General features: G+C 37.4%; 1 long non-coding RNA gene across 1 annotated transcript; it reads left to right on the forward strand.

Annotated features, from left to right (window-relative positions):
- The first annotated feature begins 400 nt into the window (after positions 1 to 400).
- Positions 401 to 3237, forward strand: LOC139732394 (uncharacterized). Its single transcript, XR_011711021.1, has 4 exons — positions 401 to 1031; positions 1485 to 1631; positions 2398 to 2490; positions 3128 to 3237. It is a non-coding gene; the product is annotated as an uncharacterized lncRNA (long non-coding RNA).
- Positions 3238 to 13709: the final 10472 nt, after the last annotated feature.

A 13709-nucleotide genomic window follows, 5' to 3' on the forward strand; every position in this document is an offset into this window, starting at 1 on the left:
TGACATTGTACAAGCATACTCATCACACAGAGATTAATGTAGTCGAGTGAAAATAAAGATAAAACTTATAAATACTATAACTGTTACTAAGCTGTGCTAAAGCAAGCACCTAGCGCTAGACACGTACTCTACATTGCTATTGTTGAGTTGACAGCCGAATCACTGACACTGTGTTGCCAGATGAGATGGTGATCTCGATCAGTACGGTAATGAAAAATGGTGAAATTTGGTGATTTATAATTATTGTTCATGATATACACTGTATGTAGTAAAAAGGACTTTTATTTGCCACTACATTCGAGTATCCAAACAGCTGGAAGAATATACTAGTACCACGTACACTCCCACGTCATGTGTGGTGATCATCTACTACTGACGTACTACTAGGTAAGAAGTACGATGCGTGTACTGTTCGTGTTAAGTGTTGGTCCACTGTGACATATCACACTTCTAGCTGAAGATCAGCGTGCTCATCACACGTCATGGAGATCGATCCCCCTTGTAGCAGACGATGACGGGTACTATGTTTCAACATTGTTTTTATGAAAGTTACAGGTGACCTTATTAGGTATTGAAATTTGGCAGAGATCATCTTTGGGTCTTTCTAACGTTAAATATGCTGATGTAGCTAAAAAAGTAATTAGGCCTACTAGCTTTTGTATTGGTGCTCACTTAGTATTTGTGTGGACAAAACAACTGCATATTGTCTTGTGGAAATGATCGAGTTCTAAATCCATTTCTGAACCTTGTGTTTTCATACTTTCCTCCAGCTTTAGATACATGACAGCTCTTTGGGAGTGGTGGTGATTTAAAGGAACTCGGTGTAGGGGTCATCATTTGGAGCACAAAGACGGATATTGATAGCTGTACAGTCTCTGTCACACGAAGAGGGTGCAGATCACCAGATTGCAAAGTACCAGATGTGGTCAACGACTAGCCATTGAATTCAGGGTTGACGAATGCTGGAAACACCGGGCCAACATCAGCGAAGGAGCCTCTGAGATATGGACTTCCATTGCATTAACCCTGCTGTAAGCTATTCTGTTGTTTTTCACGATGATTAATGAAGGGAGACTAGTTTGAAATTGATTGACATTTATTTTACATTCTAGAGTCTCAGTAATTACATAAGAGGCTACATTAAGAGACTGAATGCTTGGTTGGTTTTATTTTGTTTGAAGAAATGATTTTCAAGATACTTCATGGAGCAGTTTTGGAGCTGTCCTTCCCTCTGAAAATGGATTTCTTGACAGGTTAGTACTTGTATTTAAGAAAAAAATGTGTACTGGGTACTTGCCGTATCGACAGAAGTGAAAACCATGTTATGGTCAGTCTTGAGTTGTGTAAGTAGAGCTGTTGCTTATGTCAAATATGTATGTTGAATGATTTTGCACTTCAAGTTTATAATGTAAACTAGAGGGACCTACTATCCTCATGCCATTTGTATGATTCATAAAACCATTAAATTTTACTTATTTGCCCAGGAATTCAACACACACACATCACTTCAAGGGGGAGGAGATACTTCAAAAGCTGAGGGAAGGAGTTCTGACTGTTCCGAGGAGACATCTGCACATCCAGATCATTGTAGCATATTTATTGTTGAAAATGGAAGCAGAAAACTGTACAGCGTAAGTTCAATTATTTAAGATATTATTATTATAATTATTGAAAATTGGTCTGGAATACCAGTTTCCCATTGTCATGTCTTGTACTACATTTCCATCCAATATATAACAATGTAATTTGCCTGTTCATTTTTTTTTTAATTGTCTTCTCAAGTATAGAGAACAACAGACTAAAATTTGCCCCCCCCCCCAAAAAAAAAAAAGAAAAAAAAAAGAAAGAAAGAAAGAAAGAAAGAAAGAAAGAAAGTAGAAGGGACCGGTAAGTATAACATTGTTAATGAAGTGATGGTTATAGATTTAAAAATAAAGACTGATATACTTGTATGAAACATGTAAACAGAGTTAACGTACAAGACTCCACGCTGACTTATTTTCTTGGTAGCCCCATCAGGCCACATGTATATTGATTTGGTAATAGTCCTAATACTTATGATATGATCATCACAATGATGAATAAAAAAGTTGGAGTTGATGTGCCATGAAGTTCAATGGATAATCACATCTTGTATAAGTTTTTCTACTAACTGTGCACATTCACACTTAACCTATATGCATGAAATTTTCATATGTATTAACTGATATCTGGCTCAAGTAGCAATAAATGTACTTGAAACAGTGGTACTGAATAGCAATAGAAATTAATGCCAAGAAAAAAACATAAAAATAGTTCAGTCCCTTAAAAGATTAAGATGAGGGCCAAATTTTTGATGTTATATATTTGCGTCGTATAATATGATTAACATTCTTCTTGCTTTCTTTTTAAATTCAGATACCCAAGTAGTGAGCAAAAGACGTTGTAGCCAAGGCAGTTGCAATGCAGTACCCCACTTTGTGAGACGCCACACAAGGTGCAAAAGGACATGTAAGTTTATACTCATAAGTTTATGTGATCTACAACTTTTTTTAGCCCTTTTTAGCAGAAAGCTTAAGTGACATACATGGTATCTTATTCATCTAGCTTGCAAAAACTTCAATATTTTCAACTTTTCTCCAGAGCTAGTGGACAGAATTAAGCAGCCAAACTAGGAGTTGATCATCCTTGTTTAGTTAGGGGGCAAGGACCCAAAGGTTTTCAGGTCATGGGCATGACCCCCCCCCCAAAAAAAAAAAAAAAAAAAAATGGCCTTTACAGGGAAATTGCATCTATTTCTTAATTAAATCATTGTGCAAATATACAGGCAATGTGGGGACTTTTTATGATCTTTGATGTACCTTCTCATAGATGTCTAAAAAGTTTGTGTGCAGATTGGCCTGATTCCATGACTTAGGTTCAATGAACGATAACTTTAACGTAACGTAATGTAACTTGATAACCTCCAACATGCCAGTTGTGCCGTTCATTTATGATAAACCTGTTCTCGTTTTCTTCCATAAGAGTGCCACTACATGTATTTCTACTGCTACCAGATCTTCATCAGTTATAGTCAACTCTGTGCCAAAGTCAAATTTGTTGAGACTCAAGAAAAAACTTTGACTTACAATGCATTCTTATATTTCAGGAGTATACCTGTATGGCAAGGATCATGGATTCATTGAGTATCGTTTGAAGACCTTGAGGAGCTATGACACCACTCATCACCTCAGGCAGAGAGAGAGAGAGAGAGAGAGAGTAGTTGCAGCTCCCACCAATCCCCTGACCGAGCACCATTCCAACGTAAGATTAGAAGCCCAATGAGAAGAGACAGCTACCATCGGTGTATAGGTCTAAATACCCTTGCTCTTTTTCCTCTTTTGAGATACAGTATATGCTCCTCTGACGTTGGAACTTACATTCTTGTTGAAGAGTCAGCCTCATCAGGCTCAGCGGTAGTTTAGCATGAAGCTGTTACCAGGATGTACTGCAGCACTTCAACATAAAAAGTAGAACAGGACTCGCCGATGAAAAGAGTTTCTTAATGCTTTAAATTGTTGATTGTTGTACTAGTAACTGAAAATAGTTTTGACTTATATTGTCAAGAAAAAATCTCCTCTTCATGGCCACATGTTAATCAATACATTCATCTGTGAGGTGTTCCAAGCATATCAAAGAATGTTTGGCTTGGCATTCCGCATGATACGAACCTGGCTGCGCTCATGATTAAGCACCCCCTTCTCTCCAGGCAATTCTGACTTGCTTGAATAAAATCTTTTTATGGTCTCATGTTCAAGAGAGAAGTTAACTGTTGACAGACACTTGCATGTAATTTTTTCGATCTTATTAATTATCATTATTTTTTTTTTTTGGGGGGGGGGGGATGCTACAAATAGCAGCTAAATAGTAGAATCTTCCAATGGTCATCCATGCTCTTGGGATGAAGATCATGTCTCCATGTTGTGATTAAGTTACCACATACATTTGCAGCACAATATGCATGTGCTCAAATTTATTGCATCCATCTTCTTTGGAGTAGGGGGAAAAAAATAAACAAAATTGATGGGAATCATTGATCCCTAGGGTTACGGGACCCAGAGTTATTTTGTACATTTTCACCTCTATGTAATTGATGTACTGTACTTTGAAAAACTTGAGGGTAGAAGCTCAACTGGTTCAACTTCTTTTTCCACAAAACATCTGCAGCCCATCATTGATAAATATATGGCGTTGGAGTAGATGGAGCCAAATAGATTAGTTCACTAATGTGCCAAGTCAAACTTATGGATAATTCTTCCCTTGACCTCGTAACAAATTATTAAGATAACCTGCAACTGACAATCATATTTTGATGTGGGTAATTCCATGAAGTTGGGGCAGTGTCCATGTAGCATCATGATATTTAAAAAATACATTTCAGCATAACTCAATATTAATTATGCTATACATTTTTTGTTTGTAGGCTTTGCATTTGCATTGAGGCCACACATTTTCCTGGAAATTTTGTGCCATTCAGACTCGATTTTGATGAAGTTATTAAACAATATGAAACAGTGTCCTGTAGCATCGTGATATTTTAAAATTTGGTCCTAAGAGACAAATAATGGCAATTAGCTTGACCAAAATTTGATGCAATATGCATTTACAAGATATGAATGAGATAGCTAAATATCTCAAATTTGCTGTACACAGTTTGAATTTTAAAAGAAAATCACAAAATGTATCATGATGCTATGCGGTGTCCTTTTTTGCAACATTTGGTGGCCACCGCTTAGCATAGTGACACATTGTGTAATTTTCTTGTAAAAGTAAAACGGTGGAAAGGAGGGTTAAGATATTTAGCTGTCTGACTAATCTAGTAATTATGCATATATCAAATTTTGGTCAAGCTAATTGCATTAATTTGTCTTTTAGGATCAGATTTTAACTATCACGATGCTACATGGACGCGTCACGATGCTACAGAACACCGTTACATATCGTTTTAATAACTTCATCAAAATTGAGTCTGAATGGCACAAAATTTCCAGGAAAATGTATATTCTCAATACAAATGTAAAGCCTATAAACAATATATGTATAGCATAATTAGTATTGAGTTATGCTAAAATGTAACACTTTGTGCCCCAACTTCACGGAATTACTCTATAGAGTGTTTGCAGTGATGTCACAATTGCCCACCATAATGAAGTCAATTGCCTAAACTGACTAGAAATCAAGCCTGCATACAAAAGCTGCAGCAATGTTTACTTCAGGGAAACCTAAGGCAAAAGAACACCTTTGTTAGAGAGGCATGCATGAGTGAATATTGATCGCCTTTGCTATGGAAGCCACCATTATGGTGGCCAACATGACGTCACATGAAATCACTCTATAAGAAATTCAGTTTGCATGCATTAGTTGTTGCTACATCTGGCAAAACTCAGAAGGATTACAAGTGTTCAATATTGTACAATGATGCCTTATGTAAGTGAAGAAGATCAATGATATGATGCATGTTGTGTCAACTGTATTGATTGCAATTCTTTTTCCATAAATAGTAGGCCCGGTTGAGGGGGGGGGGGGAGGGGGGAGGGGCTACGAGCCCTCCTCCCCCTTTGACATTCCATGCCAAATTTCATGAAGGTATGATTATTTTGGGGGGTTATTGATTGTAATCAATAACATAAATATTTTCATGCTGAACGTGTCGCTGACAAATTTCATTGAAAAGGCAGCGAAAATCAAAAAGTAAAAAACAGAGAAATACATGAGCAAATAGAAAAAATAGATACTTCAGAATTTTTTGATGGCACATTTTTTTTTTCTCTTACATTTGCTATGGATACTAAAAAGAATATTTACACCAAAAAAATGTGCCTTTTTGGAACTTTACAGTAAATGGTCTGATTCATGCTCAAATTAGCATAATTTAGCCAAGTGACTTTTTTTTTTGAAAATCAATATTACCTTTTTATAAATTGTGTCACAGGCAATTTGTGTGTGGATTTTGTAATGATCGCACAGTTGATGGCCGAGGTCTGGGGGGGGGGGGGGGGTTCCAGGGAGGCCCCCCTCTGGCTCTATCATCTACATAAATACTCCACCTAAAGACTTAAAGTCAAGACCATGCTTCTCTGATCGAGTATGTTTAGGTGTTTGTACAATGTACTTGTAGAGCATAATATAGATAATGGTGACTCTACTTTGCAAGTCTTTTGTAGCTTATCATTGAACATGCCATATTGACTTGTAGTCGAAAATTGAACATGTTCAGGAAGGGTACTTGTAAAATTTGTCACTTTTGCACAAACTTTATGAATTTGGCATATTTTCAGGGAAATGTGTGATGTTAATATTTCAAGAGTTTGTTCACAAAAACTGATAAGTCCATTTTTTGAGATTTTGAAGTACAGTCTCTGTCATAAAGTACAAAATAATACATTTTAAATGATATATTGGTCACTACATATAAAGGTACATTTTTGAAGTTATGATCAAAAGAAGCAAACATTTTCTTATTATTCTCTACATTTTTCTTGACCTTAAATCACAAATATCTCCATTTGGCACATATGGACTTATCAGTTTTTGCAAACAAACTCTTCATTTGTAGAGCTTTGGGAATGACAGCTAGAATAGCATATTTACAGGGACTTTGTGATGATTATGGTGACAGTTGTTCTTAAATGATAAAAATATGTAAAATTATTATTGGCCACATAATTCATGGAAAACCAGATACTCAGCACATGAAGACTGTTTGTAATGGTGTACTGCTCTGTAGTTGAAGTGTAGATATTTCAAGAGGTATATTCCTTTCTTTTTTTCAGGTGATCCAGTGGACATCACACATTTATGAAATATAGAGAATCAGCTCATAAAAAAAGCATAACATGCGTAGCATTTAGTACATTATCTTCTTATATCCCCCTCAATGCTACTTAAAGAAAGAATAAATTAATAAGAAAGAATGAAACTACAGCCATTTGGATTACTAGCTTATATTTATTCAGTTTCATGTATTGATCCAGCTCGGGTAGGAATGACTTTCAAAACTGGAACACAAAGTTGGCAATGCACTGGGCTACCAGTGGTGGATGGTTTGCTTCAAAATACATGCATTAATATTAACAAATATCTATATTATGAACGTTACTTTTTGTTTTTGTTTGTATTAGTTTGATTGGTATTCATTATCCAGAAATGGCTCCAGACCACCTACATTATTCCCAAATCCATCACCATATTGTCACTTTTTCTTCCAGGGTTGAATAACTAGTGCACTGAGTGCTGTGATAGAGATGTGTGCTCATGTAGAGTGTAATTCCGTTTGGGATTGAAAAAAGAATGAAAAAGGAGTGAAAAACCTCCTGAGTAACAAAAGAAGAGGGAAATACAATAGGAGTGAATTGAGAGTGAGAAAGGAGTGAATATCCAAGCAGAAATATTTCCGTCTTTTTTCACTCCTGGAGTGAAAAAGGAGTGAATATCCAACCAGAAATATTTCCGTCTTTTTTCACTCCGGAGTGAAAAACGACTGACAAAAGAGTGAAATACGACAGGAGTGAATTTAGAGTGAGAAAGGAGTGAACATCCCACCAAAAAAATTTCCGTCTTTTTTCACTCTCTTTTGGAGTGAAATTTCTGTTCACTCGAAATTCACTCCACTTCTAGTGATCCTTGACGTCACTACCAAGGGGAGTGAAAATCGAGTGAAAATTCACTCTTTCTTTTTTAGAGAGTACACTGAACAAGCTTTACTTTTTAGCATAAGTTCCATCGTATTTCTCTATAGCATTCTTTTACTTTGATTGAAACTGACACATGCAGTGTCCTAAGTTTTTTTTTTTTTTGTATACAATTATATATTATCTATAAGCTGAACATTATGTATCATCATACCTGTATTTATTATATTTCATGTATTTTCCATCGAGAAATACCGAAATAAGATTGAAATTGAAATCGATATGATCGCATGCAGTTAAATTTCAAACATTTTATTCATCAATATTCGTTAAAGTTAACTTTAGCTTGGTGCGGAATTGCACTTAGTGAATTCGAGGAGAGAACATCGCTGCGTGCAAAGGCGGATGTAGGCTATTATCGACGTTATTTCCTCCTGGTTTACTTTACATTGAAACCGTTCAGTATAATTTGCTGTTGTTGTTTTTTAATCCATGGTTAATCCGCGTGCTGTATATAGTCTACCAAAGGATGTTACTCTTCAGCTGATCGTCTAAAATTCACGCTGTTTGATTTTTAAAGTCTGTATCCTTTCCACTTCGTCTATAGAGTATCGCCTGTGATTATTATGCCTCCTTGGTCTGGCATGTGATAATTATAATGGAGCTGTGCGTGCGTGCAGGGATTATGCGGCCATCAGCATTTTCTAACCGCTACTCATTACATGTATATATACATGTTCTTCAATAATGCAAGCATGACAAATCAGATTTATTTACATAAATTGTATTTTACAATGAGTCAAGTAACAGCAGAAGAATTTAGTGATTAGTATTTTGTGAATAATATAGGTCTCCATTTGGCTAATAGAATCGCGCCCCCTCCAAAGCCGTTTCATATTTCTTTTTTTCTTTCTTTTTTTTTTGGGCATGATCCCATATACAATCACGTACCTGAAGCTATATTTTTGACCCCACGAATGAACATGAAGTATTGAACAATAATAAAACAGCTTTAAAAAATAACAGGCATGGTTTTTGTTTTGATATAATTTTTTGAAAGATGTTGCTCCTAAAAATAATCTATGCTTTGATATATATTTTCAAACTATCAATTATACTGCCACTGCGTATATACCATTGAAATGAAAATTGCTATATGTATTAGGATTAAACTATATACAAAATAAATGAATGCCAATTTTCAAAATGGGGATCCTTTAACCGTCTCTGTAATCTAAAGCTCCTATACTTGCATCTTTTTCGAAGATAATACTTGACAAAATAAGATAATAAGAACAGCTATGTTTATAAAAAGAAAGACAAAATATGTTACTTAAAACACAATTTGATTTTCGTGAGAATCACTCAACCTATCAATTTTCTTCTGCTCTATATACATGGATAATCATGAGGACACCGTGGGTATTCTTCTGGACTTCTCCAATAAGCCTTCGACACTCTGAACCATTGATGTGGTATTGTGGGAGGGCCATGGAGTGGTTCAGAAGTTACCTGTCGGGCAAACAGCAGTATGGATAGGTATTTGTTTTGATTTTTTTTTTAAATGAGTTTTCTTCCAAATACATTTTATTTGGTGTATGCCCTTATCATTGATCCGAATCTTATCCTTATGGTGAAATCATCAGGTTGTATCTAATCGAAAACGAATTGATTAGATTCAACGAAGTTTTGGTGACTTTTCATTAATTTATAAACTTTAATAAACTTATTTCGAGATTTTGAGGGGTTACTTACAAACTATAACAATCTTCAAAAATATCAAAATATTATTGATATCATATTTAACTATGATATGAATATCATGCATGCTTGAATTAGTGAGTAGCCTACTTTAGGCCTACATGGGAAAGCTAGGCCAGCTCTAGGATCAACATTGATAAGATATTGATATCCAAAAAAGAAAGGTTTATGTGTACATGTAAGGCATTTGATGGTTGTAATTTACTTGTGCACACTGATTTTTTTTTTCTTTTTTTGTGAGAAAGTAAAATTCTTCAAATAGATTATGAATATCAATGAACGTGGGAGTTTTGATGTATGAATTGAATAAGAGTGTAAAATGCCTGAAATTTTAGAGTCCTAAAAATAAAAAAATACAAAAACACGTATTATCATCAGAGTGATATGTACACATATCGTACCATGCATACCACATGAGTGCGAATATTGCCAAGTTGGTTTATGGCCCCAAACTTTATATGAACTCCCATAATAAACACATTTTTTGTGCATATACAGTATAGTCAGGTAACAGCATAAATCAATGGATGATTTGAAGTGAGTTCGATTAGACTGCTCGACATGGTGCAATAAAAGATAATAGATACTCTGTATAGAATGGTTGTTGAACAGGTCCACAGGATTTTATCTACAATGTCTAAGTTTATGTTATTGTTTTTTCCCTCGCAGCTACAGGCACCCATTTATATAGCTGTCCCTTGTCTCATTGGTACAGGGGCGTCACCAGCTTTTTTTCAAGGGGGGTGCGTTTTGACACTAAATGTTTACGAGATTTTTTTGACAGACATTTGGAATATAGGAAGCTCTCTATCCCTAGACTTTTACTGTTTTTTGAGGGAAACCAAGCGGGGAAAGGGCACCGGCGTAGCTAAGATTTCATCTTGGGGGGGGGGGGGGGGGGGGGGGTGTTAGTATGCGAGGGAGCGAGCAAGGGTGGGGGAGGGTGTGGAAGTGCCGGAGGGGCTTGTCCCCCCTATAAATGGATTATGGAATGACGGTGTGAAACGACAAATTACTGGCAGCGATATCAGGAGAATGGCATAACGACTACATGCGAGCGAGCGGAGCGAGCGAGCTTGAAAATTTTGACAGTTCACAGTCCAAAAACTGCCGTTTGTAGCCATATTTCTTTGCTTTGTAAATTAAGGGGGGGGGGGGGAGGGACGCACCGGGCACAACTGCTGGCAATTACTGGCAGCAACATCAGGAGAATGGCATAATAATTAAATGCGAGCGAGCAAAGACAGCGAGCTTGAAAATTTTGACATTTTACAGTCCAAGAACTGCCGTTTGTAGCCATATTTTTTTGCTTTGGAAATTAAAGGGGGCGCACCGGGCGCAATTGCTGGCAATTACTGGCAGCAACATCAGGAGAATTGCATAACTTTCTATTAAATGCGAGCGAGCGAAGAGAGCGAGCTTGAAAATTTTGACATTTTACAGTCCAAAAACTGCCATTTGGAGCCATATTTTTTCGCTTTGGAAATAAAGGGGGGGGGGGAGGGGGTGTGCACCGGGCGCAACTGCCGGCAATTACTGGCAGCAACATCAGGAGAATTGCATAACAATTAAATGCGAGCGAGCGAGCGAGCGAGCTTGAAAATTTTGACATTTTACAGTAAAAAACAAACAAACTGCCGTTTGTAGCTATATTTCTTCGCTTTAGAATTTAAGGGGGGCATCGGGCGCAACTGCTGGCAAATACTGGCAGCAATATCAGGAGAGCATAATGATTACATTCGAGCGAGCGGAACGAGCGAGCTTGAAAATGTTGACATCTTACAGTAAAAAAAAACAAAAAAAAAAACTGCCGTTTGTAGCTATATTTTTTCCGGTTTGGAAATTAAGGGGGCGCACCGGGCGCAACTGCTGGCAATTGCTAGCAGCAATATCAGGAGAATTTAAATGCGAGCGAGCGGAGCGAGCGAACTTGAAAAATTTGACATTTTACAGTCCCCAAACTGCCGTTTGTAGCTTTATTTTTTCGCTTTGGAAATCGAGGGGGGCGCACCAGGCGCAACTGCCGGCAATTACTGGCAGCTACTTCAGGAAAATGGCATTACGACTAAATGCGAGCGAGCGAGCTTGAAAATTTTGACATTTTACTGTCCAAAAACTGCCGTTTGAAGCTATATTTTTTTTTTTCGCTTTGGAAATTAAAGGGGGGGGGGGGGGAGACGCCCGGTGCGCCCTTCCCCTGGATCCGCCACTGGTAGTCAAGGGTGTGGGTTTATGTTCATGACTGGGGGAGGTATGACCAGCGAGGTGGCGTCGAAGTGACCAAGCGGGGGAAGGATGTCCAAAATCTGCACTTTAGAGCATCCCCTAAACTAATTGTGCGTGTTTGTTTGTGTGTGTGTATTATATACATGGAAAAGTTAGGAATTAGCCCAGGTCAAGTCTTTTTATTGGCAATGCAACACATTTTTATATAGACTAGTATGTAAAGCAACACTGCAAAATCAATGATCTAGCTTTAAACGAAGCGTAAGGTACAAAGGACAGTGGTGTACATTCTACATCACATTGCGCAACATTGTAGCGACTCTTCGTTCGGATGTACTGAGTACACTGCGCATATCCTGCTTATATGCAGAATGCCAACCAGGAATCACGTTGAATCACAATCTTTTGTCGGGTCCCGGGTTTTTGAACAATGTTTCACGCTATATATACCTATTTAATTATGGTTAAAAGAAATCATAGAAAAATATCCTATTTCTTGATCATCCTTTCATTCAAAAGCAGTTTACAAACACTTGAATTACTATTTCGGTAAGTCTTTTTTTTTTTTTACCAGCGGATTGGGAGGGGGGCGCACCCCCCCCCCTCCCCTCTAAGTAGTTACGCCACTGCTTTTGGGTGAAATGATTGGACAGATTTCTTGAATTCTAACAAAAAAGCAAGAAAATCTTTTCATCGCGGGAATTATGATTATGTGGGGTGGGGCAAATGGTGCGCTTGCTTTCCAATATTTTTATGGGGGCAACATTTTTGTTTTCTTTCAAAAGCAAGAAAATCTTCTCATTTAATTATGGGGGGGGGGGGCAAAATTAAAATATGCTTGCCCCTCCAATATTTTTATGGGTTAACTTTTTGTTTTCTGTCAAAAAAAAAAAGATAAGAAAATCTTCTCTGGAATTATGGAGGGGGGGTGGGCAAAATGATATGCTTGCCCCTTCATTTCTTTTTTTTTCCATTTTTTTTTTCTAATGAGGCTAAGGCTCGCTCTTGGGCTGGCAATATGGATTGGTCAGAAGTAACGTACATAGACCCTACATACTTGTAAGTAGCACACGTACATGCAAACGTGTATAAGTGCTCCGTATCGTACGGATGTACAGTACGGTCGATATTAATAGTAAACACTGTAGAATACTAGCAGATATGTATAAAATCAGTGCTGCGAGAACCAGGGGTGCGAATTGTTTTTGCCGACGATTTCTTTTTATTTATTTTTTTTTTTAGGCCCTGGTGCAAAAAAAAAAGAAAAAAGAAAAGAATAATTATTTAGCGTCCGGCGTTGAGGTCGCTCGCAGACTGATTTTTTTTTTTTTTTTTTTTTAAGGATCTGAAGGGGGGTGCGTTCGCACCCAACGCACCCCCCCTGGTGACGCCCATGTTGGTACTAGTATTTTCTCTTATTTTTCTTTGGTGTGTGTGTATGTGTGTGTGTGTGTGTGTGTGTGTGTATGTATGTGTGTGTTTGTGTGTGTGTGTGTGTGTGCATGCTTGGCCAGATGCACCGCGTATGCGTGACCGTGCGGTGTGTGTATGTGCGTAATCTGGTAATGTGCCCATTGCCTTGAGCAAACTACAGTATACTCGCAGTATCGTGTCCTCGTTTGAGGTCACTTCGCGAGAATACTAGTAGCTATGTGTGTTAAAAAAGAAAGAAACAAAAACCGGATTTCGTTCTTGGTGAAATGAGTCATAATGAAAGATTTACATATAGTAATTCTGTACAATGTTTGTGTAGGCCCTATAATGCATTTTGTCTTTGTAAAATGTTTTGTTTTGTTTTTGTGAATGCGAATTTTGTGGCATTGAACGAAATGCGAATATAAAAGAATGAAAAAAAGGAAGTGTGAAGAGCAGGGAGGGGGAAGGCTCTCTTCCACCTCCCTCTTCCACCTCCCTGGTAAGAGTGAGTTATGTGTTTGACTTCTTTTCCGAGGTCCTATAATTGAAGCATCTGCTTTTCTGAAATCCCCGCGCATCACCTTAATTTTCCGATTGAAATATACTTTAGACCGCGATTTAGACTCATTCTGTATTTATGAAATACATGTATATTGT

Source organism: Diadema antillarum, unplaced genomic scaffold (genome assembly GCF_040938485.1).
Source record: "Diadema antillarum isolate AM-2024a unplaced genomic scaffold, OU_Dant_1.0 seq00000419_RagTag, whole genome shotgun sequence".
Lineage (NCBI taxonomy): Eukaryota > Metazoa > Echinodermata > Echinoidea > Diadematoida > Diadematidae > Diadema > Diadema antillarum.